Here is a 15,613-nt window from a genome sequence, read left to right as displayed (position 1 = left end):
CCCTCCAAAAAAACCCCCAAAACCTCTCCCACACTGCCAGGTGGAATAGGGATAGACACCTATCCTTGCTTACCAGCCCTGTGGTGGCAACTCACAGCTGTAGCTCCTAGTTGGATCACTGATTGCCATCCCTATAGTAGGAGGGCACAGCTGTGCAGGTGGGTTTTTAGTCGGAAGGTTTTTAGTCTTAAGGGAGGTGTGGACAAAACGCGGCCTGTGGCCTCGATCTGGCTCACTAAGAGATTTTGTCCAGCCCACAGCAGGCCTCTTGGGCCTACCAGGCACGGGGACAGCCTGAGCTGTGGCATGTGCACCTGGTTCCACTGCCCCTAGGTGCACAGTGGAGGTGGGATGGTGCAGCGGCACCTGATAGCCTCCACTGCCAGCCCGAACCCTGCTGCCTGGGCACCCTGGCCCATCTGGCCCACATACGGCCAGGGGTGCCAGATGGAGCAGACAGGCAGGGTCTCCATGGAGACCCCCAGATTGCTTAGCAATGATAGTGCAGGGCTTGGGGCTTGCCTGGGGCACAGCTGCAATCTGCTCCCTATATGCCCTTGCCTGTGAAACTGGCTCCAGTTGCCAGGTTACCTGGGGAGGGGATGTGGCTCTGCCACAGTCTTGGCCTGAGCCCTGTGCTGTCACCACTTCGTGATCCCTGGCTTAGGCTTCTCTGCTCCTGGATCCTGCTTCCAACCCACCTGCACCCCCATCCCATCTTCCTGGCCACCTAAGGAGTTTTGGTGAGCTTGGGGGGAGGGTGGCAGGTGATGCTGGGGGAGGGGCAGGGGGTGCTGGCCTGGTCCAGGACCGCTCACCAAAATTCCCTAAGTGGTCCTCTGGTCCAAATAATTACCCACCCCTGCCTTAAGGTCCCCGCTTCCCAGTTTGACCTAGCAATAACAGTGATCAGTGTTTGAGCAGCTCAAAGTGCAACACACAGCAAGACCTTTAGGTATATTTTACTGACTGTTTGTTCAACTAATGTTGGCTTTCAGCTGAATGAGGTTAAAGTGTCTGTTTTGGGTTGTGTTTTAATTTTAATTGTTCAGTCATGCACTAAGGCTTTTCTGAAATGTATCAGCACTTAAATGTTAAATTTAGGACTGTACTCCCCAAAATAATACTTTTATCATATTTTTTTCACTTCGGAGAAAAGCAGTGAAACTGTGGATATAAAAGAACTTCGGAAAGATTTTACCATGTAGAATTCAATTAGCAAACTTACAAATTTGGATGTCTGGGTATCCCAACGCCTCAAGTTATAGGAATAGGACTTGATAATTTAAACAGAGGAGATCTTGTAGCTAGGCCATGAAATGATGCAACATTTCTATGAAAAATGAACATTTCTGTGTGTTTGTAAAGAGGTATCTTAAAGCATATGCTTCTTCTTAAGGTGTTTTTTTTTTTTTGGTTTCAGACTGTGCAATTTGAAAGGTATGGGTTGGGGTTTATCTCTTGAAATTTCATCTGTTGCACAGAAGTAATGGAAGTTTTTTTTTCCTTGAATATAGGAAAGGATGAGGGAAATTCTTATTAAGTGTCTTCATTGACGAGCCAAATATGCTACTCAGTCTGATGTGGAAAATCCAGATGCAATGCAGTGGTGGAAAAACCCACTCTTTTTCTTCCCCCTTCTCAATGAGGGAACTGAAATGCATTTGCTTTCTTAATAAGGTTCTCATTGTAGATTTTGTTCATTGACTTCATGTGAGATCATCAGCCTTTTGATGGTGACTGGTGCCTGAAGCTATAAGAGTGACAATTTAAAAAAAAAAAATTTTTTTTTTTTAATTAAGCTTTAAAGGCTATGTTCAAAACTGCATTTTACCCTCTTCTGTTTCTTTATGATGACTGTGGGAGATTTGAATGTCTTTATATTCTTCTGCATCCATTTTTTTTCTGTATGAACATTCAGTTTACGATTATTAAATGCAGTGATGTCTTGGAAGAGTAAACGCAAGATATTAAAGCTGTTCTCGTTCTTAAGGTGACAATAGTATGCACTTAAATGAAATGAAATTATGATGGGGAAAATGGGAAATGAAAGTACTGTGGAAAGAATGTTACTACTACCTAGACCCAAAAAGCACGGTTTAAAAAAAAAAACCCCTCCAGATTAGGTACAAACGGATTGTAACATAGTTTAATGCAGGTCACTGAGCTTACTTAAGCAACTATGAGACTTTTTCATATGCTATAGTAATTTTTCTGAAAAATAAAGATGGTTGGAGACAGAAAGCAGACAAGAATTCAGTGACTCTAAGATTTATAACCAGTTTAATTATTATATTTGTTCATAAAATCATTATAGCCACCAGACATTGCTACGCTGGAAAAGTTTTAAAACTAGACCAAACAAATATCACCCTAATACTCATAATAACTGCAAATTGAACTGGGAGACAATAGAGAACCAAAACCTTGCCCAGGCTAGTCTGGGGAGGGGGAGAATTCTCTCACTACTGTATGATTTCTGGTAGCAGTAATGGGAACACAAATAGAGGTTGAATTGAGGTAGTTGTCAACATTTTTACTTCTTGTCTAGACTTGCTGCAAGTGTGTTTAGAAGGCTCCACAATCATTAGTAATTTTAGTGACTACCGTTGGTTTTAGTTGAATTATATGAGGCTAGTGTACTGTAATAGAAGATGTTTTTGTCAATTACAGACTTAAAAAAATAGTAGACTTCTTTGTAAGATGGGGTAATGATGGCAAAAAGATTACAAGTATAACTTTGTTTTAGAAGTTAGCAGCCTTGGTTTTAGACAGTCCCTCAGAGAAAGAGGAAAGTTGTAAGTAATCCAGTAAGTGTTTGAAAATGAAAGAAACCAGGAAGCCTGACATAACAAGTTTAACAGATAAAGGGATAGAAGAGCAGTGAATTTTAAAACTGACATGGATGTTACATGTGATTTTAAAATGGCTTCCCCATATATGATAGTAGGAAAGTTTGTCAGGTACAATAAAATCAAAGCTGGATAAACATTTTCTGAATGGTGTCAGGATTCACAAACCCAGCATAAAGGAAAACATCCACTATGTCTAACCAGGAGCTGGTATGGAGTGGGATTGGGCAGATCTTCAAGTCCAATTGCTAAAAGCTAACGGGTATCCTCTAACAAGTGGATTAGAGTATAATGTTGCATGAGTTACATTTTTGCATATAACTACACTCCAGGAAAAACCTCCAAACTTGTAAACCAAAGTAAAGAAAGAAAAAGGGTATTGGGAACCTTTTCTATACAGTTTTGGAAGCTTGGAATTATGAAGCTGGAATATACAGGTTATGTCTTGGTTTTATAAAAGCTGATTCTGTTTCCTCCAAAACCCAGCTGAAAGCAAAATTTGCTGTTAGAAGTAGCAGTCTAGAATAAAACATTCTTATTTGTAACTTTAAAATAGTATAAATAGTAGTTCAAAGGTCTGTGTGAAAGGTGATCTGTCCTTTTTAAGAAAGGGAAGCCAGCCTTGTTAAAGGACATAAAGGTCTTTTTATAGTTAGGGGTGCACCGATAAAGATTGTCTTGGCTGATACAGGTAGCTGATTGTTCACCAGGCATATTGGCTGATACCGATCTGATAACTGATTTACAGGAGCACAGCTGGGCAGCATGGAGAGCAGCTCTCTGCAGGTAAGCCTGTGGAAGGGATGTTGGGGAAAGAAGAGGTGGGGGGGCAGGTTGAGCCCCCCCATGGTGAGGGAGGGAGTGGGGCAGGGGCTGGAGCCGGGGATGCTGCCCAGGAAGGATGGTGAATAAGACCCCGGGGCTGGTGGGACAGAGCCATGGGTAATTCATCCAGGGGGTCATTGTCCTAGCACTTTAAAAATGGTGGCATGATCAAATGAGCTTTAGTTCAAGCATCACTGCCACAATTTTTAAGCATGAGGATGCTTTTAGGAGTGGAGCCAAGTGGGGCGAGGGCAGATGTGGGCTGCCCACTGTGGGCTTGGGGCTCTCGACCCTGCTGTCTTTGCCCTGGGAGCAGTGTGCTGGCCCTGCATCCTCTGCCCACCTGGCAGTGGGGGACACAACTTGCTGCCCCCACTGCTACTGGATGGGTAGGGGACATGCAGCCAGTGTGCAGCTCCTGGGGCAAAGACAGTAGTGCAGAGAGCCTTGAGCTCGCAGCAGGCAGTCTGCCTCTGCCCCACACATTGGTGGGGTACATACTCCTTCCCCCTGCATTGCCTTCCCTGGGGGGGTGCAGCGGCAGGATAGCTGCTCCCTCCCTGTCTGTGTCCCCTGGACAAGCTGCCTAGGGCTCTACCCCACTCCCTCCCTCACTGTGGGGGCCCTGATCTCCCCCTTCCCCTCAACAGACCTACCTACAGGGAGCTGCTCTCCACACTGCCCAGCTGCCTTCCCGGCCATGTGCATGTGCAGCTGCACGCATGCATGCGGCTTCCAGGGGTCCCTTCCAGAAGGCATATTATATTTATCGGTTAACATTTTTGGCTACACTGGCCAAAAAAGGCCAATAGCTGATGATGCTAATTTTTTTCCTTTATTGGTGCCATTGATATGGCACCAATATATCAGTGCATCTCTGCTTCATAATGGTATCTTCTACTGGGAGTTTAAAAACCCCAGAGGGACACTGAGAATGAAAACTGAAGGAAGGGAGAGAGAGAAAGAGAGAGAGGAAGGAAGCAAGCAAGCAAGCAGTTTCTGTAGTTGCACGTCACAAGAGGAGGCCGGGCTGCTGCACTGGGAATCAGAGCCAGAGGGCCCCTCTGAATGCCTGGGACATGGCAAAAAGACTTTCTTTGTTTTATTGACTTTTTTATTTGTTTGTTGCCCAAGAATCATGTTGTTTGTGAGGCAGGCTAGGAAACCTAAGTATATAGTGTAGATCCTAGAACCATAGTATTCTAGCTGTTATGAGTTCTGAGCATGAAGAGTCTTTCTGTGTTGCCATATTATTGTGACAGTATAGATGGAGCTAAACAAAAGGCTTCAGATGTGTTGTAGGTTGAAGAAGACCTGTAAAAGGAATGGTTTCCAGTTGATTGTTGCAGGATACAACATAAGTACTGCTCATATAGACTAAAGACTTAATATGCAAGTAGAACATTGTTTTGAATTTCAAGTTTGTGTTAATTTTAATGCATTTTCACTAATAAAGCACATTTCCCTTTACAACTATGGCAGTCTTGTTTTCTCTTCTCAATTACACCTACAGATAATTGAAGCACCACACTCCACCTCAGCATCTGACAGTGTTTTGAAGGGTGAGGGGATCCCTTCCACACTCTGTGACATCAAACTGAGATTAAAAGGTAGGAAAACTCCATAACCACAACTGAAAAATAGCATAGTCTGTGGTTGAAACAAACAGGCCCCCGTTTCAAGCTGAGCTTGGTGTATATTACTGTGAGGGCCAGAGTGGCTGTGCTCAACTTTTATGGTCCTTTGGATTTTAGGATCAGCTATGACTCGTTCAGTTTCTGTATAAGAGAAATTGCATTCCCTTAACACACAGTCTTTGGATGTGTGATCCCAGTCTCAGAATCTTTTCATTGTTTTCTGCCTCAAGCTGAATACTTGATGCATACAGCAAGGGGGAAGTTTATGGCAGTGCCTCATCATATTAGTTTTGTATAAGCCTTTTTGTATATTGCTGTGGTCTGCTTATTGTTGGATAAACTTGTCCAGTTTTTGAAGTGGAGAGGGCCATAAACCCCCCAAATCATAAGAATGTAGAGAATTTGTCTTGTCAGTTAATATATCTTCCAATTTTTAAATAGTGACCTTTATAAAGATGAATGTGTGTAACAGCACTTTATTTTCAGTTACTAAAGTAAAGTTTAATCTAATAGTTAGAATCTAACAGTCTAATAGTCTGGCATTTTTCAGATTCTTCCTTTTAAAGAAAGCATGTATATCCTTAATATCAAGAGAATGTTGTCTCCCATCTAACTGTTTAGAAGTGGTTTATTATAAGATGGCATGAATAATCCTGTGACATATTTGTTATCCAAACAGTGAATACTTCAAGTTAAGAATATCTATCTTAATCTTCAAGAAATTTCCCATCCTTGCCCTTTTAGTTGGAATGTAGGGAGCAAACGTGTGTGTGTACCTTGCGCCACCATAATTATTTTATGGTGACACAAGTTGCGAGTAAACAGACATCTTGGCTCTTTGCTGCTCTCCACGTGCCCAGAGCTGTTTCTGTGACCAAAGGTAGTCACTATTTGTGGTGCTTTAAATGGGAGGACATTGCTACCTTATTGCGCACCATCGGATTTCCATGGCTGGCATGCATATCAGGCTGCCATGCCCTGATTCTGCTTGCAGATGTGCACCACAGAAGATTTCCACAGCACGCATCTTGCTGCTGCACCCTGTCCCTATGGGATCCTGCGGGACAGTGGCCCAAATGTCTACGGATGCCAATGAAGTGGATCAACTATGCCAGAACACATCCTGCTCCAAAGACAACATCTGTTTATAGCGAAGCTAAATTGGCAAATGTTAACTTATTGGAAAGATGATTTCTGTTGTTTTTGTTGAAGTGAACGAGCTCTGTGGAGGTCATAATTTTTTTTGTTTTTTTGTTTTTGTTTTTGTTTTTAACCACCTCCTAATTCTTATTTTGCTTTTTCAAAATGTTAATTTTAAAACTTAACCATCTTGCATCCATTACTGTGATTGTAGGTTATCTTGTTACTTTACTTTTCTGTAGCAAATGTATCTTATGCAAAGCATTTCATTTGTATTCCAGCTAATTTAAATGGAGGATTGCAAAGCTGTAACATGCTTCCAGACCTGTATTCTCTTTACCCAGAAAGGAACCATGATAAGATTTGTCTCAGGGCCATGGAAAGTGAGGATGGTGGGGGAATCTGGCATCAGTAACTGGTACATTGACGTCCTGGTCTGTGACTGGAGGTCTGGATGCAATACAAATAACATATTTGGGACACGCTTATCTTGGGTCCTTTTCTGATGAATGGAAAAGCACATTACAGTTTAAGTAATCTTGTACCTTGCTTTATGCAGGAAGCAGAAGCAGGACTTCAAATGTAGCTACTTTTTATATATGCATAGAAAGGACAGAATTACTCCTAATATTGCATTATAAATTATGGCCCGTATAAGCATCATTTAAATTGTTGAACTAAACAAAACAGTCACAGTTAAATTGATTCTTCTCCTTTCCAATTTAGAGAGACAATTTGGTTTTACAGGCCACCAGGGAATGTTGGGGAATGGTAGTTGTAACTGTCTTATTGGTTCACTTAGTACCAGGGGGTGACGGACCTTCCTGACAATCATGTAGGCTCACAGAACGCAGCTCTTCTTGGGGAGTGGAAGGAATTTTGACAGAGGAAGGGGTTTCATTGCTATACATCATCAACTTTATACAGCTGTACTTAGTGTAGGAATGGCCTTGCACGTATGGCTCAAAGTTCCCTCAGTGTGAACAGATCTGGCTTAACCATCTTTTCATCCAGTGAACCCTGGTTTAGGGGGTAGGAAGGGATGTGCTTGGAGTGTTCTTATTACCTCAGTTATTCCTTAGTAGTGCTGTAGTTTGTAGAGTTAATTGCTGTGAAAACACATATTCATGCAGTCCTCAGTTTCTGCATCTTGCTTAGAGTGAAGAATGATGAATTTTGTTTGGTCTCTTCTTTTCCTGTTGAAATCCAAAGGAGCTAGGATATGAGTAGTGATTCTAAACTGGCTCTTGCTGCCTTTGTTTTACAAAACACATCTGGCCTTCTTATATCTCTTACCTTGTTTTGAAATGTACTTAAAGTTAGTTTGTCATTCATAAATCATTAGGGTGAAATGAACAAATGTTTATTTTAATGTCTTCTAGTTAAAGAATCTTTTTTTACTCTGGGACTGTTTAACACCGAATGTCATCACATGCTTTTCTGTAATGATTGTTTTTTTTTTTTTTTAGAGAAGATTGAAGAATATCAGCTCAGAAAGCAGTCCTGCAGTGACTCTGTGCTAAATAACTTTCTAAAGAACAATGACTAGGCTATATAAGTGATGTGTGTATATCTATCTATCTATCCATCTATCTATCGATAGATAGATAGATATAGATATATGTGTGTGTATCATCAACTTCAACTTGCAGGCATTTAGGTTTTTATATGGGTGGGAGGGAAGTATCTTTTAGAATAATTCATGGTCTTGCAGATGGCTAGGGAGGCTGTCATAGAGCTCTGAGCTTTGGAGGAATAAATCTCTTCAGCCCTCTTTGAATTTATTGACTTCTAGATTGCCAGAATTGTTTGTGTTGGGGAGGAGATGCTTACCTCAATCACTGAGTGCCACTGATTCACACAGCTGTTGACAATGAGGAATGGTAAATTCTGAGGTGTATAGAAGCAAGGGCTATCTGTGCAGCCACCATGAAAAGCCCTGGAAGAAGATGGTGGTCTGGATAACCTTTTTTCACAGGTTTTATGACTGACACCACTGGCGTCAAGTCCACCTCAGTTCCTTCTCTGCCACTGTAGAGTTACCTTTTGACATGAGAACATCTTCAGCCAGGCTACTCAAATAATGTTACTTAGCTATAAAGTAATTGGTTTCTTAATCCTCTAAGACGGGGGTATCAAACTCAGGGCCAGATGAAGCGCATGAGGACAGTCTGCAGGCCAGATGGGACCCACACACACATTCCACATACTTGATTCAACCTGCAGGGTTGGTCTAGTGTTGGTGTCACATGCAGTATGTGCCCTGGACTGGTTACACTTCTGGTTCCAGCCATGTATATCTCATGCACCTGCCTGGGTCTCGCACACAGCTTGCAGCATTGGGGGGTGTGCATGGCATGTCGCACACGGGGCCAGTCTAGTGCATATGCTGCATGTGACATCCATGCTGGATCTGGCACTTGGGGCTGGTCTGTGGGCCAGATCTGGACCAGCTTTAGGTCTAGGGCCTGTCTGGTGCAGGTGCCACATGCAGCGTGCGCCTCATTGTGGCAGGCAGCACTATGGGCTGGATAATATAGTTCCATGGGCCAAATCTTTGACACCCCTGCTATAAGAGGTTCATAAAATCTGTGACATTGCATCTGTTATATATGAGAAGGATGCATAGGATTGATGCTTTGTATCTGCCTCAGTCACATGAGATTTCCCATTGTACAGTGTGATGTGGTGTCATTTCTTTGATAAAAATAGACATAGCTAAACGGTTTTGCAGCCTGAACTTTGATTAAAGCTCTACTCGGCCTCTCCTACAGGAGGTTTGAGGTCTGCTGCTTTGTTTGAGGTATTCTTGCATGTAGCCAGAGAAATGCACTTTGTCCAGGAAAATGCCTGGAGCAGCTGAGCTCCCTATCTAGATGGCCTGCACTAGCATGATAATAACATGATAATTCTAGTAGTGGTATATTAGCGTTGTTGTTGGCACTAAAACTTCTTTGGAACCATTAAGGTTACCAGTGTCACTGCAAGGCAGACTTTCAGTTCTTGTGATTCTCAGAGGGCGGTGGGGGAGGAGCTTATCCAAGACGAAGAGGCATTGTACTCTGTTACCTGGCATATGTTTTTCCTGAGGACTTTTCCATTTGGAAGGCAATGTCCTTACTGCTATTGCTGACTTACAGATCTATTAAAACTGAATATTGTAAAAGTCCAGTTGGCTGTTATGCAGCAAAATCCCCTGAAAATGCATGTGGGTATAAGACTTGCATTTTTTTCCAAGTAGTCATGTTCATAGATTGATCAGCATTCATTTGAAAGGATCTAATTGGTCTCTACTAAATAATTTAAGTTTTAAAAATAGCACATCTAAATAGATGCAACTTTTTAATTGGCGTGTGTTGCTGCATTCATTGAGCATCTATAAAGACACAATGGTCAGTCTTCTATTATGGCTGTGCTTATTGTTGATGTGGTCATGAACATTTTACTGAGATTTGCTATTTTCTAAATGCCTAGTCTTTGTGTGCATTATTTAAAAAGTACATGTGAAAACTGTAATAAGTCTCCCTTATACCTATATGGAAATCCCATATGTCAGACTTTGTGGTACTTCTATGATCTTGCACCTAATTAGAGCTCATTATGTAGGAGTTATTGTAGATAAAGTGTACTGACACTATTTTCTGTATTCTACCCAACACTTGACAAATCATCCAAATAAATTTTCATGCTCTCTTTGCTGCTTCTATAGTTGATTGCCCACTCAATGTGGGTAGGAGTGGAGAATGAGGGGACCTCATAAGTGTTGGACTTTGCGTGGCTACTTGTGTTTTTTTCCCCACTAGTGCATTTGGTGTCCTGCAGTCAGTTAAATGACACTAGGTGTGTCTACAATATATGCCATAAAGTTTATTTTAAAGTATATCCTTTTGTTTGTGCTTTTGCTAACACCAATTGTTTACATTGTTTAATTTTGTCAAAGATAACAGCTTTTTGACTTGAGGTTCTCTTTAGTTCACTGGTTGCGACCCCTTGTGCTGCCACACCAACTTCAACGGTGCTTTCCCTGCGTCTCTGTCAGTGATTCTTATGCAAGGTGCTGCAACACTCTGCAACTCTGCAATCCTACTGTGTTTTTGCAGGCTCCTGGCTCCTTCATGAAGAAGTAAATGCTTGTTTCTCCATGTGCTGGGCACCGTATGTCTGCCCCAGTTTTCTGTGCACAAGTGGCTCTCCAGACTGCTTCTCTAGGGATTCCTGCACCATGGCTGCCCCTCTACCAGCTGACTCTGTGCTCTAAGTGGGGTGCTCTGCTGTGGGAGGGCAGGTGGGGGTAGAGCCTGGCTCGGTTCCCTGCACCTCTCATGTTCCCAGAGCTTGTGGAAGAGGCTGTGGGGGCAAGTGACTCTAGTCATCCTAAATGACTAGAGTCACTTGCAGGTCTTCAGAGGAACAGCTGCTACAGCAGGGGCTACACCTGCCTCCCCCCCTCCCCCCCTTAGGTACAGACTTGGAGGTTGGGACAGGGCAGATGGGGGAAGTGGGGAAGAAAAGGGGGGGCATGGTGAAGTCCTGCCCATCCCTAGTGTTCTCATCTGGTACCAGCCTCTGCAGGGATGAGCAATGTCTCCTTCAGGGATCTGATGTCTTACCCCCACCATGAAGGCCCTGCCAGTAGATTGGGACATCAGATCACCTCACCATGCAGAGGCCCTGCCCATGCTGAACACAGTGTACCATCTTCTGCCATGCTCTCAAAAGTGTCCCCTACCATCTGTGAGATCCTTCTGAAGGTGTGCTATGGTGCAAGAAGGTAAGCTCTGTAAGAAATAAATTAGTTTTTTGAAATGGAGTATTACTGAACTCGTATGAGTTATGAAGGGGTGACTTGAGTCTGAAAATGTTCAGACTATTTGCAGGTACACAGAAGTTATCAGTCCTCCTTTGGCTGAAGTGTTGCAACAGTTTACAGAGGAATAAGGCAACTGAGTTTTCCAGTTCTGGTCAGAGTCTGTAGTTTAGTGGCAGAATTTGCTGTAACATCTTGCCACATGTTTAGTACTTGTGATCAGTACAAGGTTTTTGTAAATTGTCAAGTATGTGGATTCATGTTTTAATTATTTGGTAGGAGTAGACTTTTTAAACTCCATTGTAAACCAACATCCTTAACAGAAAATTGTTGGTCTTAGCTTACGTAGTATGAACTAGAGAAAAATACTTTCCTGCTATTCCCATCTCTGACACTTTCCCATATCAACAAGGATTGAATGTGCTGTGACTCTTTGTTAGAGGTGGAGTATTACAAATTAAAGTATGTTAATCTTTTCTGCTTTCTTGTATTTCACAGCTGGGGTTTTAAAAATCAATATAGTTTGGAGTCTGAGAAACACAGTCTGACTGACCTTGGGAAGACTTTTCTTCCCATGGAAATGGGGTGTTCTGTATAACATGTAGGGATGGATGGACAAAAGGTGAAATTCTGCATTTGTTCCTTTATGCAAACAAACAAAAAAACACCTTTTGAAACTGGTGTGTTCTCTCTCTTTTTTTCTCTCTCTCTCTCTTTAACATAAGCCTTCTGTGCATTAGATTACAGCAGAAATTATGGTGATTTGTATTCTCAGATTAGTTTCTCAAAGCCTAGTTATACCTGGCAACTTTGGAACCTTCTATATGCTAAATAGATAATGTACTTCAACCTGTTTCTCAGGCATAATAAAAACAAAGTGTATTGGAGTCTTTCCACTGACTGAAGTAGGCTTTCAAAGCAGGCCCATAAACTGTCTTGTCTGACTTTCAATTTAGTGTGTGAAATAAAATAGTTATAATTTGGAAAACTTAGTCACTGTTTATGGAAGTTTATTTTAAGTTTGGTTTGGCACATTGAAATATAGGTTAGCCATAGCTGAACAGCTATTTTGGTGATTAGGATTTTAAGTACCATGCTGTTACAAAATAGACTGTTTCAGAAATTGAAAATGACTTCTGTATGCAGATTGTTTTTTTTATAAAGTGTAAGATTATAGAAATTATATTTTTCTTTTGAAAGACTTTGAAAGCCTTTAGATCTTACCTAATTGAGATTAATTTCAGTATTCATGATTTATTATGTTGTGTCTTTTATCATTTGTTTTTAGGAAGCATTGGATCCAACTCTTCATATAAATCAAAATCTCAGTGTTTTTACAACTTTTTAAATAAGAATTCAAAGGACCAGATTTTGCCCTCTAATTTCAATATGAAAAGCAATTGGAGATCACTGTAAACTGAGTGTTCTGACACCTCAAACGGGCCTTAATCAAATGCATCTTTAATGGGGGTGGGGAGGAGTTGCTGTACAGAAAGAGACATAACACTTTAAAGTAGGCAGATATTTCTGGTGATGTTTGAACGACATAATTGTGTAAATAGTGAACACAACCAAGATTCAGTCTAGTTTAAGAATATGCATTAACTGACAAGTTCGTAAAGTGCAGATTTGAGCGGGTCTAAATTCACCCTGAATTTGTGAATTCAGGTTATGAAATCTAGGTTTGGGGCTACAGCAGTTTACATTTACAACTTTTCTTTGGAAAAATGAGATTAAAAATATTGGTTAGGAATATATCATTGATCAATGCAGTTTAAAAAAGGATAATGTTTGCAATTTTGTGATGTGCTATGAACAAATTTGTTCGGTATAGTGACTCCAAAGTATCAATTGAGAGCAGTATGTTGTGTAAATGTAAATAGCCATGAAAAATAAATGACTAGGAAGCTTAGTATTAGACATTGCTGTTTTAAGCCTCTATTAATATTATTGCATCTTTATAAAATATCTTGCAGGTTTTTGGTTTTTTTTTAATTTTTAAAAGAGATTCATCCCTATTTTTTTTTCTCCCATTAAGGGGAGGCTTTTACTTTTGTAATTAGACTTAGTAGCTGAAAGCATGCAAAGACAATCTTATCTAAAGCAACCCTTATAGTTTGTTACAGTGTTGATTTTTATATCACATAAACTTGTGTATGAATATTTCCATGGTGGATGAGAAGAAATAGGACAGTGATTTTTAAAACAAGGATATTTTTACTTTCAGCAGTAAAATGGCATGAATTTGAATTGATTTTTTTCTATACTTGCTTGCCTCTCATTCTGAACTGGAGCATGTATTGCATGTCAGTATGCCACTTGCAACAGGCAGACAGCAGTATTAATTAAGTGAGTCAGTTAGGTCTGATTCACACCCTTTGGATGCTAAAAGTAAATACAGCCCTAATTAGAATTAAAGTAACCTGTTCGCTTTCAGGCTCTGTGCACAGTGTAGGAATTTTGTTGGCTAACAGCATTGCACAGAACTTACTTACAAGGTAGAATGATCATCCTCATATTTGTTGCCTGTGAGTCCCAGCTCTGCAAGAATGAATGAAATTAAAAAGCATAATTCAACCCATGTATTTCTGGTTTAACATAAAAATACAGTGGATGACAATGTAAAGAAGACAGGCCTTGTAACTCTCACTTCTGTCTGAAATAAGTATATTGCTTACCCCTTTTAAAAATTATCAATGAGATGAAAACAGATTATTTTCCTCTTGTTTGTTTTTTCTTGATTTGCATATTTGATTCAGCAAAGTTATTTATATGTCATGTATTTCTTTTATGTTGAGATGAGGCGTAGCTTTCATATATTTCAATATTAGAACCTTATTCACATGTGTAAGTGTTTCCAGGACTTGGCACTTAAGTATTTTTCCCCATTTTTATATAGATTCTTCAGAGAAACAGAAGGAATAAAAATTGGGAAATAAAGTTACTTTTAAAATTCCAGGTACAGTTTCTGAATGGTGACTGAACAAGAAAGTTGTACTAACATAAGAAAAAAAATGTAATATTAAATTGGCATAATCTTGTAAGGACATATTTTTATAAACCAAGTTTTAAACCTGTATACATGCCAAGTTGTACTGAGCTGGTAGAACTTCTGTGTATATACAAACCCTGAAATTGTTTCTTATTTCTATTTCAGTGTGCTAGTGGCAACATGTTTAGAACACAGGTGTCAAACATGCAGCCTGTAGGCTAGATCTAGCTCGTGGTGGTGGGCCCTCCAGCCTGTGGGACCAGGAATTTGGTGCCAGGGTAAATTGATGGCAGCAACATTTGCCTCTGTAGCTGCCAGATCATTTTGTCATTGGGGCGAGGTGCTGGGGAGTTGATGGTTGTGCTCTTTACCCTGTTGCCAAAATTCCTAATACCGATTTCCCATTGGAGAGACAGTTCTGTGGTGGCAGAGCAAGCAGCAACAGCTTTAGCCATCACTGCTGCCAGAGTTGCTGTCGGCAGGGCCAGCCCCCAGGAATTGACACCACTGCTACTGGGATCAAAGGTTTGCTGAGTTTGATACCTCTGCTTTTAATACATACAGTTTTTAATTCGAAGTCCTGGTACAAATCTAATTTAACATAATTAGTTAAGAGTATGGTGATTCTTCCTTCTGTTACAATACAAAAATTCTAACGCTGACTGAACTAACTACATTTACCTGGAAAATTAGAAGTGGTAAAGAAAAGGTGATGCACCTTAATTTTTCTACATGATTGGATATTGATGACATTTCATTTGCAGTTTTTGGGGAATAGGTGGATAATGAAAATTATTTTATTTCTTTGTTGCTCTAAATCAGTGGGGGGGGGGTTGTTTTTTTTTTTTTGTTTTTTTTGCCTTGAGGTCCTTTCAAGAGTGCCATGGGGTGCCACACAATGTTAGCACTGGTAGGTTTGCTGACATGATTTACATAATTAAAACAGTTTTCAATTAGGAATCCCTAGTGTTAAAAACCATTCAGACCTATTTTTGGCTTTCTGAATTCTTTGCAACAGAATTGCTCTATTTTTTTCCCTAATAAAAAAAAAAAATGAAAATTTAAGAGTGGTATTTTTCTGAGGGGTGCTTTGAAATTTTATTAAGGAGTGCCCCAATAAAATCATAGAAGTAGGGTTGGAAAGGACCTTGTAGATCTTCAAGCCTGACACCCCACCCCCCCGGCCGCCTGGGCGGGGGAAAAACTGGACTCAAATGAGTCCAGCAAGGTAGGCATCAAGCCTCTTCTTAAAGATCTCTGGGGTAGGAGCCAGCACCACTTCCCTTGGAAGTTGGTTCCAGCTCCTAGCTGCCCTAACTGTGAAGTAGTTCTTGCGGATGTCTAATCTAAACCTACTCTC

The 15,613-nt window shown here is 40.8% G+C and overlaps 1 protein-coding gene and 1 long non-coding RNA gene across 5 annotated transcripts in view; both read left to right on the top strand.

Annotated features, from left to right (window-relative positions):
* EZH2 (enhancer of zeste 2 polycomb repressive complex 2 subunit) overlaps positions 1-15,613 on the top strand; it is a 73,905-nt gene that overhangs the window by 13,977 nt on the left and 44,315 nt on the right. Inside the window, exon 3 of one of the 4 annotated variants that reach the window (XM_019539434.1) lies at positions 5,191-5,287. The exons of 2 other annotated variants lie outside the window; for them this stretch is intronic. The gene's annotated coding sequence lies outside the window, so the exon portion shown is untranslated. Of the gene's footprint in view, positions 1-5,190; positions 5,288-15,613 lie in introns of those variants that run through there. One more of the 4 variants, XM_019539444.1, reaches the window with a different exon arrangement.
* Positions 7,951-9,997, top strand: LOC109313070. Its single transcript, XR_002101961.1, has 2 exons — positions 7,951-8,019; positions 8,066-9,997. It is a non-coding gene; the product is annotated as an uncharacterized LOC109313070 (long non-coding RNA).

This window comes from Crocodylus porosus, unplaced genomic scaffold (assembly GCF_001723895.1).
Source record: "Crocodylus porosus isolate Cpor-Errol unplaced genomic scaffold, CroPor_comp1, whole genome shotgun sequence".
NCBI classification, from domain to species: Eukaryota; Metazoa; Chordata; order Crocodylia; family Crocodylidae; genus Crocodylus; species Crocodylus porosus.
Note: the sequence above shows the minus strand (reverse complement) of the source record. Positions and strands in the feature narration are given on the sequence as shown.